The sequence below is a fragment of the Bactrocera neohumeralis genome, chromosome 4 (genome assembly GCF_024586455.1).
Source record: "Bactrocera neohumeralis isolate Rockhampton chromosome 4, APGP_CSIRO_Bneo_wtdbg2-racon-allhic-juicebox.fasta_v2, whole genome shotgun sequence".
Taxonomy (NCBI): Eukaryota; Metazoa; Arthropoda; class Insecta; order Diptera; family Tephritidae; genus Bactrocera; species Bactrocera neohumeralis.
In genome coordinates this window covers 24181852-24197952 of record NC_065921.1, presented here as the reverse complement: position 1 = coordinate 24197952, position 16101 = coordinate 24181852, and the positions used below count along the sequence as shown (strand labels likewise).

General features: G+C 41.8%; 1 protein-coding gene across 1 annotated transcript in view; it reads left to right on the top strand.

Annotated features, from left to right (window-relative positions):
- LOC126754464 (uncharacterized) overlaps window positions 1–16101 on the top strand; it is a 213850-nt gene that overhangs the window by 59009 nt on the left and 138740 nt on the right. The window contains exon 2 of the mRNA XM_050466433.1: window positions 182–808. The gene's annotated coding sequence lies outside the window, so the exon portion shown is untranslated. The remainder of the gene's footprint in view (window positions 1–181; window positions 809–16101) is intronic.

Sequence of the window (16101 nt, the reverse complement as noted above, 5' to 3'; positions counted from 1 at the left end):
AAGAAAAAAATATATATATATTATTTATGTACATATGTATATGTAAATATATAAATATCAAAGGCATATCGGATGTACTTAATTATTTATGCACATTTCAGCGATTTATCGCACAGTAGCCGCAAATATTATTCACACATTCCAACTAACACCGCACACAAATTCTGTTATCTAATTGCAGCAAAACTACTTAATGCAACATTTAATTAAACAGCAAATCCAACAGCCGTTAAAGGCGCCAATAACAGCCTTGACTGACGCGGCGGCGGCGACACACAACAACACACGCACACCACACACAACGCTCTACGCCAAACTACAAATAGTTGCGCTAAAATGGCAATAAATACTTGCACAAGCTAATTCACCAACAAATGTTGTTATTGTTGTTGCGCAAATAAGGTGTTACTTTGGTCACGGCTGCTGTGTCAACAGATGACGTTTGGCTTGCACTTGGCCAGTTGGCAGGCATAAATTAATGAAAATCCACTGAGGTGAGTGTGCGAATGTGTGTTGCTGGCAACATGTTGCTGATATATGTATACAGAGTAGTGTATACATGCTGCTACGATTAAGCGCTGTTTGCATTAAAATGATTTATGCCAACGAATTGACATGGACACGGCCGGCACAGAGGCGTACAAAGGCGGATCGGATACATACGAACATATAGTACATACATACATATGTGTGTGTTGCAAGTGCGCTTATTAGCAAAATTACTGAACTATACTTGTATGTAAATGTGCTCTTATGCAACTAAGTATGCAAGCGTGGTATTGCTGCCAGCGACAACAATTGCAAGTTGGTAAGTGCATTCCATTTTAATTATTCAATTTGATTTTCATTCTCATACAAGCTTTAACTGGCTAACTAGCGCCAGCAGTGAAATGCTATATTTATTACAGTTATTTTTAGTTTTATTTTATTTTTATCTGATTTATTTATAAACTTGCATTTCAAGCGACCGCCAGCCATTGTAGTCTTGCGTTGGTTTCATAAATACTTATTGCAGATATTTATATTAAATAATTGCCTTTGGGACAGTATGTGCGATAATTTATGGTACCAAATGTCAAGTTCAAGTGGCGTGGCCGTGCGTGACATGTTTGCAACCTTACTCAGTTAACGGTTGTTTAAAGTAGCATTCCATAACAAGTAACTTATTATAAATATACATAAATCAACGTAAAATAGAGTGTTTAGACAAATTGGTTAGACCATGGCAGTCTCATTGTTCTTGAATACCACAAGTAACGCTAGTAAAAATTGAGATGCCAAAACAAAAGTTGTGCAATTTATTGCAAACTAAGCAAATAATAGTAAAAGTGATTCATACTAAGTAAATGAGATCTTAATAGAGTGTGATCCATTTCGAGGTTCCCTACTTTTTTAAAGAAAACACACATTTCAATGGGAAATGCTTATTACCTGTCAGAAAAAGCTTTTGTAAAAAAGTACTTCTACTTGGATCACCCGTTATAAATTTTCTAACCGGTAAGGAAAGACTAAGTTCCGGTCAACCGAACATTTTAAACTCTTGCAACTTGCCAAGATAAAAGCCAGGGTCAAAGATTAGTAAGTTATTTGAAGTTTAGGGCAAGTTTTCAACCGATTTTTGCTGAAACAGAGATTGTCCGGAAAGTAATAGGACTGAGTCGTTTTAAAAAAAATGTATTGAACCAATACTCACAATTCTTTAACTACTAACTTTCAAAATAGGCTCCTTCTGCGTCGATGCAGCGCTGCCAGCGCAATTTCCAAGCATTGAAGGCGTCACGGAAGGCATTTTGCGGAATAGCCTTCACAGCCGAGCTGCATGCTGCTTGGATCCCCTCTGACGTCTCAAAATACTTACCTTTCATCGGCCTTTTCAGGCAAGAAAACAAAACAAAGTCAGTGGGGCCACATCTAGGCTGTAGGGCGGCTTGCGGAAGCGTTGGAATGCCGGCTTTGGTAAGGTAGCTGTTCACAAGAAAGGCGTTGTGAGCCGGAGCGTTGTCGTGGTGCAATTTCCAATCGGCTGCGATGTCTTGTCGGAGCCGATTGACCCTTTATTTGAGTCTCTTGACAACTTCCCCGTAAAACTTGGCGTTGATGGTTTGTCCAGGGGGAAAAAATTCATGGACGATGCTTTTGATGTCCAGTGTCACTCAGCACGGTCTTCATCAGCGACCTCTTTCCGGCTCTCCCAAAAGGCCTGCTGCCACCGAAACTCTCTTGCGAAAGCAACATCTGTATAAGTCTGCTTGATCATATCAAATGTCTCTATCGCAGATTTAGCGAATTTCACACAGAATTAAATCGCGTACCTCTGCTCTAACGAACGCTGCATTTTCGGCTTGCAGAACTCACAGAAACACGTTACGCGAAAATGTTTGTCCTGTCTCTCCAGGTGCTCGGAGACAACTGCCCAGCCGGTTGTTCGTTAGTTAGGTACGATCTGTACTGAGTCCAGTCGGTGAGCGCAGGCTAAGAAGTATAGTCGTGGAGGAAGAAAATCAGACCTATTACTTTCCGGACAATCCTTCTATATGCGGTATAAAGTCAACTGGAATTTCGAAATCTTTCTATTAAAAATATGAAAATTCAAATAATTTTGCTATGCCTGTATGCTTGTTACTATTATTAGGAAAGGATTCTCTCTGAATTTTCATAATATGTCTCACAGATGGACCGATATTTTCGATAAAAATTTTGCAATTGTAACTTTGATCCGCATATTCGATTGCATGTGGTTTGAAAAGTTTTGGTCAGTTTTTGATATACTTTAAGCGCAGTATTCCGCAAAAGTTTTATCCCGATACACTCATTGGAATTTAAAATTGAGTTATATGTATGATGAGAAGTAGACGTGATTGTGGTCCGATTTCGCTCGTTCTCACATTGGAATATAACAAACTTAAGGTAACATTATATAGAATGCGAAATTTGGTCGAGTAGGACCTGAGGTATGACTTTTCACCGAAATGTGGGAGGTGCCATGTCCAACGTTCATTCTTGACCTCGGCTTCTATAAAGCCCTCTCTTATCTCAGCTGTAAAATTTAATGCCTATGGCGTATTTATTTACTGATTTAACGCGATTTTAAATAGTTTTTAAATGAACAGTTATATGGGGAGTGGGCTCTATTTCATCCATTTTTAAAATGTCGGTTAGGGCGCTTAAGTGATTTGTCTTGAGCAAATTTGGTTATTATGGCTTGAATGGCTTAGGTGAAATGTACATTAAACCTCTTTTTTTGGGTTTTAAAGACAGACGGACGAACAGACAGTCATTCGAATTTCAGCTCCTCTCATCATCCTGAACATTTTTAGATACATAACACAATATCTTTTTCAATTAGATATAAGTCATAAAGGGTGATCCGTTTCGAGGTTCCCACCCTTTTAAAGAAACCACACAAAATTTTCAAATTTTATGGGTAATATTTATTATCATTCAAAACAAAATTCTATGGCATTTTTTTTTTTTTTTTGAAGATTTTCTCTTTCAAATGTTGGCGGCGGCTACGTCTCAGATGGTCTATCCGTTGAGTCCAATTTTCGATAACTCGTTCGAGCATTTCGCCTGGTAACTGGCGAATGTCATGTGTGATATTTTGCTCCAAGGCCTGATTCGAAGCGGGATTGTCCGTATATACTTTACACTTTACATATCCCCACAAGAAAAAGTCTAGAGGTGTGATAATGTTGGTAGCCAATCGACCAACCCAAAACGTGAAATTATATGCTCACCGAAGTGTTCTCTGAATAAATCCATTGATTGATGCGATGTGTGGGAAGTGGCGCCCTTTTTTTGAAACCAAAAGTCGCAGAGATCACGAGCTTCAACTTCAGACATCAAATAGACGGTTATCAGGCGCGATAATGGTCGCCATTGACGGTTTCGTTCTCACCGGCATCAATTTTTGAAGAAAAATAGACCGATGATTCCACCGGCGCACAAATCAAATCATACCGTTGTTTTTTCTAATGAAACTTCAGCTCTTGAATCTCTTCCGGTTGCTCTTCGTGCCAAATGCGGCAATTTTGCTAGTTTACATACCCATTGAGCCTGAAATGGGTCTCATCACTGAACAAAGTTTGGCTCGAAAACGTCGGATCTTCTAGGTACTTTTCAAGAGTCCATAGAGCGAAGCGATGTCACTTGGGAGGGTCGAGCGACTTCAGTTCTTGCACAGGCTGTATTTTGTATGTTTCCAATTTAAGATCTCAACGCAAAATGTGCCAAGTCCTTCCATACGTCAGTCCGAGTTGCTGCGAACGGCGCCGAACCGACTCTCCACTGTCTTCGCGTACACTCTCAGCTACGGCTGCTATATTTTCTTCCTGCGTGCTGTACGTGGTCTATTCGGATAAACCTTTCCGAAATAATATGAGAATATACGTTGGTTGGTTGAAAAGCGCGGCACTGGAACACTTGACCGCTGGCAGCCGCATTTAAACCATCATTATTCTCATTGTGCTCTCAAGTTTTAACTAATTTAACCCCGTTCAACTAAACGTTCCCGTTCAATATATGAAATGTCGCTAAATGCCCAATACCTTTTAAGTTGTAAAATTGAGAGTCGTGGAAGATATGCCGCCTAAACCGTCCAATAGCTGGGTATTCACCGAAGTAATGTTGTAGTGTCTCATCATCCTCCGCGCATGTGCTGTAATCTGCCGATGGTACTTTCAGAAGGCGGGTTCTAAGAGGTACAGGTGTTGTTGACCTAAAAGTAGAAAGAGTAGAGGTAGAGTTGTTCCTCTCAGGCCACTGTATTACTGGCTGGTATATTAGACTTCAGATTTAATAACAAAAGTAATCGCAGCGAAACTTTAATAAACTTTTTTAACTCTCCTAGCTTTTTTAGTCTTAACTATTCTATGGAATTGTTAAAGATTTTTTTGGGGTTAGGTTTGCGTGGTCGTTCATTACATATTTCAGAGTATTTTCTGACGTTTTAATTATTAAAAATTTTCTTTCTTCACTTATGTCCTTAAAAATAAGAAATTGTTTTTTATATTATTTTGCAAAACATCCGGTGTGAGTTAGTGCCGCCTCATCTCGGTCACATATTTTTCTACTTGGTTCTACAGTTTTCAGAAGAATGTTTTAAATTAAAGTAGAAGTTGTTTGTTATTTTTATTTCGGTTTTAAAATAATTGCAATCAAAGCCATGTTCGACTTTTCATTGGGGGTGTTATTTACATGGCGCGTCCCAAACCCAGTGGATAACCCTGGGGAGGGATGCTTTGCCTTCTCACTTTAACTTTTCTTCAAACGGATGTTTTTTTGGCTAGCCAGAATCTTGGTACTTGGGAGTACTTGGTCTAAGGCCGGAAGTCGTGAGCTGCTGAACAAAGACCAAACTCTAAAAGCTAGTCATCATCCCCGTCCTGCTGTATTACAATATCTGCTGAGTCAGCGTTAGGGGTTTCCAGAGAAAGGTGCTGCGGAAAATAAATGGTCCTTTGCTCATTGGCAACGGTGAATACTGTGGTCGATGAAACGATGAGCTGTACGAGATATACGATGACATTGAAATAGTTCAGCGAATTAAGAGACAGCGGCTACGCTGGCTAGGTCATGTCGTACATATGGATGAAAACATTGCAGCTCTGAGAAGATCCGACGCAATACCCGGCGTGGGGAGGCAGAGGAAGAGAAAGACCTCCCCGTCGTTGGAAAGACCAGGTAGAAAAGGATCTCGCTACACTTGGATTCTCCAATCGGCGTGTGGTAAACTCGGCTATAACCACGTAAGCGGTGCCTACGACCATAAAGAAGTCCATGAAGGTGTCTTAACTTTTATTTGCCCCATCTTCAAGGAGAAGCACAGCGTCTTGTAAAACTTTTAGCGCCATATTCACTACTATTATCATTAAGTTGGCTGAAATGCAGCATTAGTTCTAAAACGTCAGTAGTTCTGTTGCACTATGCCCGAAAATACCCAAACATATTCACATACGAGTATATTAGTTGTATGGAATATGTGATGTTTGACTAAATTAAAAACACTACACAGCACAGGTAAACCGTAAATTCATTCCCACTAAAAGTGTGAAAGTGAACGAGGAAAGGTAATACGTTGTGCAAATATGCATTGTTTTACATATGAGAGAGCTCCCACGACAGCGACGAAACGACACCAGCGTCACACACAAACCCCATGCTGTTGCCGGCACTGCCGCTGCTGTTGTTGTTATTGCTATAGTTGTTGTTGCTGTCTGCTAGAATGATCGGTCGGTCAGTCAAGTAAGTTTTGGGTTTTGAAATTCTACACCAGCGTCAGAACGTGTTCACCCGCACTGCACCATAGCCGCCACTAACAACACCAGTGCCACCGTCACCGTTACCGCCGTCGCCGCCCGGCAGCGTCGCTTCGCCACCACCACCACCTGCCTTTGCCACTGCAACAACTTCGATCAACAGCGCACACTTCACTGCACCGATGCGCACAGCGACAACAATAACAGCAGTAAAGCACCGGGCCGGCCAGAGCTTCGAGCTCCAAGCTGCGGAGGAACGGCACAGTGCGAGTGAGCGACCAACGAAGCGAAATTTCAGAAGGTGTGAAGTTTAAACTGGATATGCGTTCACTTCATTTACGCCGGGATCGTTGAGTGCGCTATGTTCGGGGCACCTTACACTGGTAATGTTGTTGTTGCTGCTGATATTGTGCGCCGAGGTAGCCGCAGCGTAAGAGTGAAAGCCCGCAAAGAAAAAATATATATAATAATTTACAAAAATTAAATTTAACATGCAAAAACAAAACGGAGCAACGCACAGCAACATATTGTCTGCGTTGTTGTTGGCTTTTGCGGCATTCTGTTGCATTTGCTCGATTGAGGTGCGCTTAATCGGAGCTTCGTGCCAACGGACAAGTGCATGGCCCAAGCAACGCCTCGGCACCCGCGCAAAATATCGAACGCTGACACATTCTTCGCAGACAGCCAAGCTGAAAAAAGCTTAAACCTACCGCTAGCTAACCGCACCGCGCTACGCCGCTAGCCTTGCTCTTGCGAAACGCTTGCTTCGCCGTGCTGCTGTGCCACTACTGTTGTTGCTGCCACCGCTGCTGCTGCTGGGGTGTTAAATGAATTGTTCATAATTTTTGTAACAGCTAGAAAGAACTGCTGTTGGCTTTGTTTGGCTCTTGAAATTGTTGTTGATGTTGTTGTTGTTGCTTCTTAGTGTTGCTGCCGCTTCTGCTAACTCTTGTGTTGCCACTTGCTCTTACCCCCGCTGTCGCTTATTTATTATATTATTTATTATTATTTGTTGTTGTACTGTTGTTCTTGTTCGCTTCGGCCGGCATGGCCTCGTCGCTTTTTAGTTGAATTCTTCGGCCACATCTCGGTTGACTCCATACACGCTTGAGGTGGTTTGCTTTTGCCACCGTATCCTTAAGTCTCCTTGCTTTTATTAAATTTTGTTGGTCGGCTTCATATATACATATGTATATACCATATATATAGTATATATGTATATATATATTTAATTTTTTCCACTACTTCGTTTACTGTTTATTTGCAAGTTTTTGCTCTGACGCGGACGACATGCTGTGTTTGCAAAAGCCGTTCGCTTTTTTATTTATTTAAATTTCAATTTTATCATCCTTCCACATTGCGCCACATACGCCATACGCACACACATGCGCACATGCGCCCCATTCCATTTGATGACTGCGTTTCATCTTCGTACTGTTCAGCAGACGCCTCACAGCTATTGCCGGCTTCCATTAGTACTGATGCATTCTCATATTTTACCATACCTTCATCCTGCTTCCCAGCAATTTTTTATTCCTTCGCTGCGGTATTGTGACGTGTTGGGCCTGTTTGCTTTTGAAGCGTGGAGAATGCAAATGCGTCATGTACATATGTATATACATGTAGATATATATATACCTACATATGTTCGTGGCGCACATATGCTCTCATATTTAAGAACACTCAAACACGCACAAAACATATACATACATCCGATTTGTACTTGGAACACAAAAGGAAAGCGAAAATTTCGTAAATTTCTCGAGGTAATCTTTCTTTAACGCGATACACTTGACCCAGTGTAGACCTCTGGCGAACTTGATGGTCTCCTTTTGGCTCAAAACACTTGATTCAGTGGTGTCCCAACTTCCTTTCTTGCTATAATTTCTCTTTAAGTCGATAAACTTGATCCAGCGTTGCTCCAAACTCTTTGGCCCAACTAAAAAGTGTAGACCTCCGGCGAACCTCATGGTCCCCTTTTGGTTCAAAACACTTGATCCAGTTGTGGCATATTTTCTTTAGTGCGACTTTAAAATACATTTTCTGGAGATCTAACGTGATAGACCTCTTTAGCAGCGGCTCAAATCGATGATGCGCGAGTATTTTTTCCTTTTTGGAAACAAAAAGAAGTCGAACGGAGCCAAATCTGGAGAGTACGATATGTACGCTAACAGTTTGTAACTTACTTTGATCAATTTGAACGCTGAACAACACTGTTTCTTCGTCAGATGGCACCACTTTTTCTTTATAATAATTTGGGTATTGCAGCGTCCTGTAACTTGATTGGCCTTCTGTACGCGGTCGTTGTAGATCACACATTGCGAGCCACAGAAGTAGCCACCACCTTTCCATCCAAGAGTACAGTCTTCGCCTTCTTCGTTTGAGGTTTGCCGGGTGGATACTATTCCTTGGTGTCCGGTGTCAAATTGACACAACAACTCGGCATAGAAAAGTTCTGTTACCGTTTTGCTCGTACCTTCATAGCCTTTTTTGGTCATATAATGAGAATACCTTTTGCACGATAGGATAGTCTTTGCCTTCTTTGGAGTTAATTCAACATGTTAAGATAAGTTTACTGTTGCAACTGTGGCTTTGTCTCTATCCTTTTTTATAGTAGGGGAAGGCCAAAGGCCGAAGTTCGGAACTTTAATCCGCTGAACACAACCTGATCTCAATTCATATCTCTCCCTTGATACCACCGTATTAAGTATTACATCATGGGTGAGCAAAAGTATCCTCTACTCCTCCATGGCACGGACGAACAGACGCCTAATATGCTTTGTATGTCATAGTTTTGTCATAATTACAGCTGACGTTTCGCTGACAGCTCTTCATTTACGAGAGGAGTGACATTGCAAAAATTTTCCAAACTACCGCCGTGTGTAGTTTTAAAGAAATACGTGCTCAGAGTCGTATATGCACTCTTTGCACTTCAGACAGCAGGGGCTACAGAACGATGGAGTCGGTACAGATAGCTTGTAAAACCTTCATGGTCTCTGGGAAGGCGGAAGCGCCGCAAACGGCTATCTCACCGAGACCCAGCGACCATATTCACTAACTGGACGAAGAAGTACAGACTTGACCTTAATATTGCAGTCGATGGCATTAAACTTTCGGCGTCAATAACTCTAAGATTTTAAGTGTAACATTCGACAGCTTGTGCTCCTTCACTCTTCACACCATTGCGATTATTGCCAAAGTACAGAGCCACAATAAAATCCTTAAGTCGGTAGTCGGGAGGAAAAGACAAAGAAATTTAGTTGGCAACATACAATGGTCGCCTGGATGCAATGAAACGACGAGGAAACTACAGACATGTCAGAACTATGCACTCCGGACTACAACAGGATGCCTCTTAATGTCTCCCATCGAACCCCTACACAGTGAGGCCCGTATGGTTCCAGTTAAGGAGCATAATGGACTCCACTCCAAGCAGTTTCTGCGGGGGTGTTTTCGCAGAAATCATCTACTTGGAGCGGAACCGCCTCCTAGGAGCATCAAGCGATGCGACTTCGGACACAACAAACGTCAGACATGCACTGACCGTCATTCACAGTGGAGCCATTAACACTTTCACCGACTCCCTCTCAGTGAATGGCGTACTTGGAGTCAAACTATCACCCATTGCAGACGAAGAGTTCGAGTTGCCACGGGAATCTAGAGTGACCATTGCGCAACTTCGTTCTGAATATTGTGGAAGGTTCAACTCCTTCTTATCAAGAATCGGCCCCAAAATATCAACATATGTCCAGCGTGCAACGAGTCCCCGCATGACACTAGCCAACTCCTTGCATGCCCTGCTAACCCTACTCATCTGACACCCCTCTCCCAATGGTCCGACCTCGTCGAAACAGCGCGTTTCCTGGGCTTTCGTTGAATGACCTCGATGACCACTTATCAAATCTTTACCAACCAAACGGGGATTAGGTATCCGTTACAATAACAACGCGTAAGCTCTTTCCGATTCAGACGAAATTTTGAGAGTAGCTGACGAAAATGCGACAATCTCTTGTTTCTCTTGCAATAATGGCGCCATCCGACGACTAGACTGAGTACTTATCGGACAGACCACATATAAACCTATGTACACACGCAATTAATAATAAGTGCGCGACTGGTTCATACCGCTAAGTGTGGCACCTTCATATGAAAGTGCCAGAAAGCGACATTCGCGAACAAATATTGCAAAATTTGCTATTAACACCTCATTTAAATGGCCGCAGTATTTCTTGAATATATTTTTTTTTTTATCTCCTTCATTTTACACAACCCTTTCATGTGCTCGTATGTCTTGTGTTTGTCTGTGCTTTTATTTACATGCGAATAAACACTTATTTACCGGTGTACTTTGTGGCCTTCCTTTGTGCACTGCAACACACCAGCATGTGCGTGTGTGTATGTGTGTGCGTGTGCTAAAAACAATTTACTTTAATTTCACACCATTAACAATGTGCACATCCTTCAACTTTGACGCCTTCGTCGTACGGCTCTGCGCTCTCGGAAATCGTAAACAAAAGGCCAGACTAACTTTCCGTTTGCTCAGCGTATCGATTACATTGCGCATCCTTTGCGCTGGCTCCAGCAGTGGGAATACCATGTGCAGTGAGCGTTAATATGCCACGTAGGAAGCATCCATCCAGTCGCTTTTAGAGGATGTTTGCTTGATTTTGTGTCAGGAGTTGACAAAAGCTTTCAGAAGATGTTTGCCAAAGCGCATGGCTCCATTAAAAATCGTTTGTTCTAAACAAATGAAAGGCATGACAATAAATAGTAGTTACTTGTGAAAAAATTTACAGCACTTATGCTATAAAGTCTAGGCATATTTAGTTTTAAATTTTGTTTGTTTTTTCTACGAAATTGTTGTTTTGATGGCGCCTTCTAAAGTCGCCTTCCTTTTCATGTGTTCTCTTAACTCATACCTTCGCTAAGACCGGCTAAGTAGTTTTAACTGACACTGTTTTATCGCTGTTCACAATTTTTCCTCCCATATGTTACATTAAATGAGTAAATGAGGATTGCATCGCGATCTAGAATCTATTGTGCCCTCTCCCAAGTCACAACGTCTCAACTAGCCCTCGCGAAGTGATAAATTCCAATATACTGCTAGGTGCTTTTTAGGCGATGTGATCCCTATTTGGAAACATGGATCCAAGGGCCTTTAATCTGCGTCTACAGACTGCTGTGCAGTCGATTAGCAGGTGTTCTGGTGTTTCAGACTCCAAGTCGGAGAACTGGCAATTCGCACAAGAAGCTAGGCTCATTTAAATAAGTGCTTCTGTAGCCTGAGTTTTACCCTTGAGAGGTTGGTTACATATTTAAACATTATCAGGTTGTAACCACCCATTAGCAACTTGGCATGGCGCATGCCTTGGAGATGCTGCCAATACCCCCTCCCTCCCACTGCTTTATCATTGCGGAGCAGCTCCTTTATGGTGAGGGGACTCACCGCAATGAAAGTTTCCGTTCCTGCCATGCTGGTGGATGCTGCGGAGCGGGCAAGCTCATCAGCCAGTTCATTGCCGGCACCTGGCACCAAAATAAGGTGCGCTTGGTTACGATCTCATAGACTATTCAGCCGTTTGATCTCCTACGTGGAAATCGCTTTGAGTGCCGCTTGACTATCGCTTAGTATAGCTATAAGTACATTGAGACGGTTGCACTGAAGTTTAAATTCTAAACTTTGACTTGTAGCAAAGACCTCTACCCATAGGAGTGGAAAGTTTTGTGCGTGGTCCTGCAATCCCTGCGCCAATTCCCTCCGACGTTTTCGAGCCGTCGGTGTACCACTTGATTGTACTGTCTCTAAGCAGTAGCTCGAGAGTGGAATCAATCCATTCGACCTTACTGCTGAGGCTAACTTTTAACAACTCAGTGAAGTTAACCTTTTTGGTAATGCTATCCGTAGGGAGAAAAGCCAGTGGTATGTCGCCACTTAAGTCTTTCATGCGCTGGAAAGAGATTACCTTACCACTGCCAAACCCTTCTGTTGTCATTTGGAACAGTGTGTCTTTGGCGACTTGACTGATTACTACTTAGTTGAAGCGGTGGACATGTACGCATGCCACCCGTCACGCAGATGAAGGCGAATCATTGCAGGTGCGATTGTTGAAGTCCTACCGAAGTCGCTATGCTTTCGGAGCCCTAGCCATCGCTCCATTTATGATAATCGGTGGCACGACCATGGCGTACAACCATCTGACAATCCTTGGCTTGCAACCCCAGTATCTTTGGATCAACATGCTGATTTCACCGCGAAGAGGAATTCAGCGTGAGATTAAGATATTTAACCATATTAGTCATCACTACAGATGCATATTAGAATTTAAATAATAAAATTACAATAATGTATGAGTAGATAACTTTAAACTAAAAACATCTCATTAGTCATCTCTCCCCAGTGTCAAGGTACCTCCCAGTGTAAGGTTCCTGAGGCCATGCAGAGACCTGCATCTCGAAAACGGAATGATAGTCGTCTTTAAAGGGTTGATGTTTTGTCCAACGCTCCTGCGTCATCCCTTTGTACGATATCGCAGTTGTTGTCCCCTCTTGCGAGCTCATCGATTGTACTTTTCCAGCGTTTTCGCTATAATCAGGCACCTAAACGAGAATGATAATGCTGTCGCTTGATGAGGTATCTAGTGAGATTAGACACATATTGACTTACTTTGAGCGCACAGTTTGCAAGCTCAACGCTCGTATTACCGCCTTGCTGTAGGAGTGAATACTCCCCTCCCTGAAAGCAGCTGCACTTCGAAGCAGTAAGTTTACTACTAAAGGGTGATCCACATCGAGATTCCCTACTTTTTTATATAAAAAATACATAAACTTCAAATTTTACGGGGAATGTTTATTATCATTCGTAAGATAAATCTTTGGCATTTATTTTTTGAGGATTATCTCTTTTAGTTGTTGGCTGCTGCTTCCAAGGTGGTCAATCTGGTGAGTCCAATTTTCGATGACTCGTTGGAGCATTTTGACTGGTAACTGGCGAATGACACGCGTGATGTTCTACTCCAAGGCCTGAATCGAAATCGAGATTGTCTAAATCGATTTTAGACTTTACATATCCCCGCAGGAAAAGGTGTAACGATGTGATATCACACGATCTTGGCCCAAAACATGAAATTATCTGCCCACCGAAGTCTTCTCTTAATACATTCATTGATTGATGCGATGTGTGGGAAATGGCGCCGCCTTGTAGAAATCAAATGTCGCCGAGATCACGAGCTTCAATTTCTGGCATCAAATAGTCGGTTATCATGGCGCGATAATGGTCTCATCGGCATAATTTTTGAAGAAATGTAGACCGATGATTTCACCGGCCCACAAACCACCCTAAACCGTTTTTATTTCTGGATGAAATGGCAGCTCTTGAGTCTCTTTAGGTTGCTCTTCGCGGTAATTTTGCTTGTTTATATACTCATTGAGCCAAAAATGGGTCTCATCGCTGAACAAAATTTGCCTCGAAAACGTTGAATCTTCTTGGAACTTTTCAAGAGCCGAAGAGCTGAAGCGATGTCGCTTGGGAATGTCGAGCGGCTTCAGTTCTTCCACAAGCTGTATTTTGTTTGGTTTCAATTGAAGATCTCGACTAATAGACCACCTATTCAGATGACGAATTGAAGTATTTTGAAGTAAGTAGTCCAAACACTGCATGGGAGACTCATATTGACTTCGTCCATTCATCAAGAACTTTATTTCCGTTATTTAGCAGTCTTGACACCCTTAAAGTGCAAAATGGAATATTGATTCGCCACATTTGCTCAAATTGAGTCACTTAGCGATGCATTCGCATACGAATCACCTATAATTTTTTATTAATTTCTGTATAAAATCTTCACACCTACGTACCTGTGACTACATATATATATACATATATATGAGCTTCTACATATTTACGTCCTTAGCGTACAAACTCAAGGTCACCACTTATTCATTGCCACACGAGCACATTTATTAAGAAATTTTTCTACAAGAAAAAGATCGCTTCATATCACTTAAATGGATTAATTTGATGTTTATTAATGAAACTTCGCCATAAAATTGAAATAAGAAAACGGCGCAACGACAAACGAACAAAAACCGATATATGCGACGATGATTCACACCAGCGCTGCGCCGGCGCGCCACTGGATATTGTCATTTTTCGCATTCACAACCCATTTATTGCTTAATTCAACCGTAAATGTTTCTGATATTTGTTTGCTTGCTTTCCTTTTTCTTTTTTGTTCATACTGCGCTGAAAAGAATCAAAACAACTAAGCAGCGGTGCGGGGCTGTGAAAAAAATCAATCCTTAAAATAAATTCCACAGTAGTGATGTCGCTGGCGGTACCTGATTTGCGTCGTCTCGTTAATTTTCTCTTGCCCATTGCGTGTATTTGCTTTTGTTGGCTATCATTATACCCTGCACAGGGTATATACGTATTAAGTTTATCAGAGAGTTTGTAAGACCCGGAAGAAAAAGTAGGAGTATATATTGTAAATGATCAGCTTGACGAGCTGAGTCGTTTTAGCCATGTCCCCCAGTACCCGAACTAGTCGCTCTGTGTTTGAGATATTGATTTGAAATTTTGACCACATTCTCTTCTCGCCACGAAGCTGCTCATTAGTCGGAACCGCCGATATCGGATCCCTGTAACTTAGAGCTGCCATACAAACTGAACGATGGGAACCAAGTGCTTGTATGGAAACCATTTGTATTTAACGAGATATCTTCACGAAATCTGGCACAGATTACTATCCAAGTTAACGCTACAATCTACGACGAAATTGTTCAGATCGGGTCACTATAGCACATAGCTACCATACAAACCGAAACATCGATAGCAAGAGCTTGTATAGAAAACTTTTCCATTTGACGAGATATCTTCACGAAATTTGGCATGGATAATTCTCTAAGAAAACTATGCAATCTCCGAAGAAATTGTTCAGATCGGGTTACTATAGCATATAGCTACCATACAAACCGAGCGATCGATAGCAAGAGCTTGTATGGAAAACTCTTTCATTTGAACAGATATCTTCACGAAATTTAGCATGGATTATTTTCTAAAGCTATATTGCAATCTCCGAAGAAACTGTTCAGATCGGATCACAATAACATATAGCTGCCATACAAACTGAAAAATGACAACCAAATTATGTTCTTGTATGGAAACTTCTTCACTTGTGCAGGGTATTATAGCTTCGATATAAACGAAGTTAACGTTTTTACTTGTTTTATTTGTTTTCGCTTTGCTTTTGTAGCATTGGCCGCCAAGCTGTGCCCCATTCGATGCATCTTGATGCGACTTAATCCATTAATTTATATCAAAATAAAGTATTTCCCACTCCGAAACCGTTTCGTTTGGCTCAAAGCGGCAAAGAGGCATGGCAAGCGCGGCCTGCTACTGACCGCATATCCGACCGACGACGTCGACGAACCGCAATCACCAACAACATGCGCATACAACAACCAATGCCTAGGCCGTGGAAGTTGCGGTGCGCTCGCGGGTCAGCGGCGGCAAACTCATTTAGACTTGTTTGCATTTGCATGCGATTTTTGTATACGTTCTGCTTTTACCTTTTCCTGTTGTGTGTTGTGGACTTTTTCTTTTATTATTTTACTTTTGCGCCGCGCCGCCACTCTTTCGTTCATTCAACGAACGAGTATCGCGCGAATGTCGCCGTAAAAATTGCCAATTCTTTTAATCTGCTGTAAGCCTTGCTTAGTTATTTGTTATAATACTCCACTTGTTTTTGTTGCTATCATTATTGTTATTGTTGTTGTTTTTCTAGTGCAGTGGTTTGTGAAATTCGCGCATGCGTGCGCCGCTAAGCCACATGTACACATAGCAACACGG